The sequence below is a fragment of the Saccopteryx leptura genome, chromosome 1 (assembly GCF_036850995.1).
Source record: "Saccopteryx leptura isolate mSacLep1 chromosome 1, mSacLep1_pri_phased_curated, whole genome shotgun sequence".
Classification (NCBI taxonomy): Eukaryota; Metazoa; Chordata; class Mammalia; order Chiroptera; family Emballonuridae; genus Saccopteryx; species Saccopteryx leptura.
In genome coordinates, this window is record NC_089503.1 from 177,321,573 (window position 1) to 177,326,610 (window position 5,038).

A 5,038-nucleotide genomic window follows, 5' to 3' on the forward strand; every position below is an offset into this window, starting at 1 on the left:
CTGTCTGTCTGACCCTATCTGTCCCTCTCTCTGACTCTCTCTCTGCCCCTGTCAAAAAAAAAAGGAAATAAAAGAAAATAAGAGAAGATATTCAGAATATCAAAAGGACAACCAGTAGCGCATACTAGGGATCTCCAAACTTTTTACACAGGGGGCCAGTTCACTGTCCCTCAGACCATTGGAGGGCTGCCAAATACAGTGGTCCTCTCACTGACCACCAATGAAAGAGGTGCCCCTTCCAGAAGTGCAGTGAGGGCTGGATAAATGGCCTCAGGGGGCCGCATTGCGGCCCGCAGGCCATAGTTTGGGGATGCCTGGAAACATCTAAAATGGGTGACAGCTGTAAATAATAGATAGGCCACATTAATGTGTACTGACTGACCTAAAGGATGTGATATTAACAATGCTATTTGACTACAAAGCCAGGAATACCCAAATTCTGTACATGTTCATGAGATTCCCAAGATAAATATTTGCTCAAAAGATAGAGCAAGTTACCTTATCACTGGTTGGAGCTGTGGTCTCAAATTCTAGCAAAGTACTCAAGTCCAAACAGCCTCAAACCTAAGTGGGCCCAAAGGCTGCCACCCCAGCTTTCCCCTTTTCTCCCCTCAAGGCACATACCTTTGCTCTCTCTCCCTCTCTCCTAAGCTCCAAGGGACCTTCATTTGTCTCTTTGACTTGCTTCTGGAGCCCACAATCCCAGCTGGCTCACTTTTTCTACCTCTGTAACTTTCTAAATAAACTTGTGCTTGTAAAAAAAAAGAAGAAGAAGAAGAAGAAAAGGAAGGAAGAAAACATAGTTAATACAACTATATATTTTCTGGGCAGACATAAATAGACTTAAGTGCTTTCAAGTGTGGAAAGAAGCCTACAGAGCCACATTCCAAGTTCCATTTTATTGACCATCCAAAGAGCTACAGGCACAGTCGGTTGAAACTCATTCTACCTGCCCAGTCCCCTTTTCTCTCCTGTAGTCTTATTTGTCATGCTCAAACTCTAGGGTTTATTGAAACAGTTGCTAGAGCCACAGTTACTGTACTGATCTGTTTCTAAACATGACAATATGGTATATCCAAGCACATTTTAATAACCTATTTTAAGATATGGAAGACTCTTGGTTCTATTATATATTTATGAATGTATGATCTTCCAAATTAATTCCAACATATAACTAATTCCAAGTCACTTTAAATGTTTAGTATGTGAAACTACTCTGCTCTTTATTGTTTTTCTACTTTGCTGTTCCTCTGTCTTCACATTTGCTTCAATTTCTCTAGTACAATCATTTTCTTATTTCTTTCTGTGCATTCTTGGGATATTTCTGCTCAATAAAAATGCAATATCAAGCTTTGCTGTTTTATTAAATATTGGGTTGGGGAATAAGTTCGTAGCGTTTTTATATTTTCTTTTATTTTACAATGATTTGTTTGCTGTTTGGCAAAGGGTAAGTATTCATTCGATAAAACTCTTTCTGCTCTACAAAACTATGTTAATTGTATTTTTGAGTTATTTAATTTTTTATTAGTTTTGAGGCTTAGAAATGGAATACCCAGGAGGCAAAAATCAACATTTTCGACACCTGCTCTTCTTTGCTTTTCATCAAGGTCAAAAAGCTGCTGAAGCAGCCCGGGACATTTGCGACGTGTATGGAGAAGGTGTCATAGGCAAGTCTACAGCACGGAAATGGTTTGCAAAGTTCAAAAATGGTGACATCGACGTCAATGACACGTGCTGCAGCGGAAGGCCTTCTGAATTCGATGAAGAACTGGGAAATGCTTGAAAAGAATGCCACGGTCAACAAGGAGCTCTACATTGCCCAGCTACACCGCGTGAATGAGGCTATTTGGCTGAAAAGACCTGATCGACATGGTCAAACCATACTCCTTCACGACAACGCCAGGCCCCATGTTGCACAAGTCGTCAAAGCCGCACTCCAAGAGCTCGAATGGGAGGTCCTTCAGCATCCGCCATATTCTCCGGACCTTGCACCGACCAATTACCATCTTTTCCGCTCCCTGTCAAACCATATGAAGGGCGTTACCTTCGATAACAAAGAGGTCCTTGCCCTGGCTGGTTGGCTCAGTGGTAGAGCGTCGGCCTGGCATGCGGAAGTCCCGGGTTCGATTCCCGGCCAGGGCACACAGGAGAGGTGCCCATCTGCTTCTCCACCCCCACCTCCTTCCTCTCTGTCTCTCTCTTCCCCTCCCGCAGCCGAGGCTCCATTGGAGCAAAAAGATGGCCCGGGTGCTGGGGATGGCTCCTTGGCCTCTGCCCCAGGCGCTAGAGTGGCTCTGGTCACAACAGAGCGACACCCCGGATGGGCAGAGCATCGCCCCCTGGTGGGCGTGCCGGGTGGATCCCGGTCGGGCGCATGCGGGAGTCTGTCTGACTGCCTCCCTGTTTCCAGCTTCAGAAAAATACAAAAAAATAAATAAATAAAAAATAAATAAATAAACATGGAAAGAAAGAACAACAACAAAAAAAAACAAAGAGGTCCTTAAAAACTGGCTCAACAACTTCTTTGACACCAGACCAGGCGATATTTGGCGGAACGGCATCAACAAATTGGTTGAGAGGTGGGAAGAGGTTGTAAACAGCAATGGCGAATATATAATTGATTAACTTATTGATATAATTATTGTTTTTTGTTTAAATAAAAGTCTTCAGTAAAAACGCTACGAACTTATTCCCCAACCCAATATATCAAACAGCAGCCTCTCTGGATGGTGAGCCAAAAGTTGCCAAAGGATGTATTTCTTTTGTCTGCTGTGAATTATGCCAGCAGCCTCAACAGAGTGATAGATTGTGTGTTTTATGTTATGAACTGAATATGTGAGAACTGATCCTTGCAAGGACCCCAATGTCCTGTTGCCTTATGTCATCATCACGGGAAATTTAAGCATTTTCTATTTTCTCCACAGATAAAGTGTATGTTTTCTTTGGCTTTTCTTCTATTGTTTGGTTAATCCCTCTCAAATCAGGAAATTTTGACTTAATGTATAGACTCTCCTTTGCACAAAATCCTTAATATCTTGTTTTTACTGACACAGTCCTTCCCTCATTGTAATTGTGCTGATTTATACTGAACCATAACCAAATTTCATTTGTGATTCCGAGTTTGTTTTTTGATGTTCAACAGCAGTAGAAAGTGAGTTGGCAAAGTGCTATAGACGGTTTCTTTTATAATAGTGATGTTCCTCAATGTAAGGCCAGGAGCCGCCATTGTGGCCATTCACATTGGATTCGGGCAGACGGTAAAGAAATGGCGGAGTCGGAGGATGGTGGGCCATCCTATTTATTGGAGTCTCACCAAGACAGGCAAACCACAAAAGAAGACAAGGGAAAAGCAGAAAACCAGCTTTTCCCATGAGGGGCAAGGGATCAGGGAAGCCCCTGCAATCGTGATAGCAGGAACTGTGTGAGCCAGCTCCTGGTCTGTCCCACTTTATAGTGTAGAAAACCAAAAACCCTTAATCCAATATACAAACAAGGAAGTCTCTGATACAAAGTCACTTATTCGAGGCATAATTGGATTCCTCATGAGAGTGCACCACCCAGATCATACAATCAGTCAGGGTGTGGGGAAAAGCCCCATCTTAAAACTAAACCCTAGGCTACAACGACCCTGCCTGCCCACAGCCCGTCCCCCACACCCAACACAAATCACAAGCGAGCAAACACATATATCATATTTACAAACTCATTTGACCAACACTCAACAATAATTATCTTTTAAGTTATTTAGTTTTCACTTTACTAGGATAGGAAACAGCTACTATTCACTCTCTACATTTTAATTCTACAGTATCTTCATATGATTATAAGTCTCTCCCCCCTAAATTCCAAGCTTTTAAATCTGAATTAAACCTGGAAAAATTACTTTCTTCTTTGATTTCTGTTGGGCAGATAAAATATATTATGCTCACTTTGTTAAAGATGGCGCTGCCCACGTGGAAGCCCATTGCCCAGGTCATTGTTTGGGATGGGCGTGATTATATTAATGTGTGTTGGGGGTGGGCTATGGGCAGGCAGGATCCTTGTAGCCTGGGGCTTGGTTTTAGGACTAAGTCTTTCCCACCCTTTTTGATGTAGGGTGGTGCACTCTCATGAGGAATCCTATTATACCTCAGATAAGTGACTTTGTATCAGAGACTTCCTTTTTTGTATATTGGATTAAAGGTTTTGAATCTACACTATAAAGAGGGACAGACCGGGAGCTTGCTCTCTCAGTTCCTGAGATTATAGAAGAGAGAGCAGCGAGGAGAGCAGAGAAGGCCACGTGGAAGAGGCCAGGAGAAGCAGCCAAGATGGTGGAGTGCTGAGTGAGAAGCCAGTTTGGGCAGAGTTTGTGCAGGGAGAAGGAAGGAGATGGGGTATGTTGGAATCCATGGAAGTCTGAAAGACCAGAGTAACAGGCTTTATTGAAAGGAAGAAAGAAACCTTACCGGGCACTTCTCCGGGGGAGAAGAGTGCTGGTTACAGACTAGGGGCAAATTATATAGTGTTTGGGAGAGCCTGAAGGGATACTGAGGCATAAGTCCTGGTATGTTCCCTTTTGCAGTTTGAGGATTTCAGCTTTCTGGAATGCTCCTTCTTGGGGCAGGCTGACCAGCTTCTTGGAATTCCTCTGTCTCAGGGGCAATAGTCCAGTAAGGGTGAGGTCTGACAGATAAGCGAACCTCAAAAAGGCAGTTTGGAATTCACGTATCTATCATTTCTCAACTCTGTGGTTACATATAAAAGAAAGGCAGTTATTAATTTTATAATATACGGTGAGGGGTGACGAGGAGAAAGAGGAGAAAAAAACTGGAAAATTATTGCTTCTTCTGGAGAGAACTCAAGAAAAGAACCTTGCCAAGCCAAATCCCTCATCCAGTTAAGGAGGTCGTCAATTTCCATGCTGTAAGGTCTGAACCAGGTGATGTCTCTGAAAACCTGAGTGAGGAAGTAAAAAAATTTTGCAAGGTAATAATTGTTCATTGCTTGCTGCGAGTGCTGAGTGGACAGAGTGACATGGTGATACATGGTCTCCTGG

At 43.0% G+C, this 5,038-nt stretch overlaps 1 non-coding gene across 1 annotated transcript; it reads left to right on the forward strand.

Annotated features, from left to right (window-relative positions):
* Positions 1-2,066: 2,066 nt before the first annotated feature.
* Positions 2,067-2,142, forward strand: TRNAA-GGC (transfer RNA alanine (anticodon GGC)). The gene has a single exon. It is a non-coding gene; the product is annotated as a tRNA-Ala (tRNA).
* Positions 2,143-5,038: the final 2,896 nt, after the last annotated feature.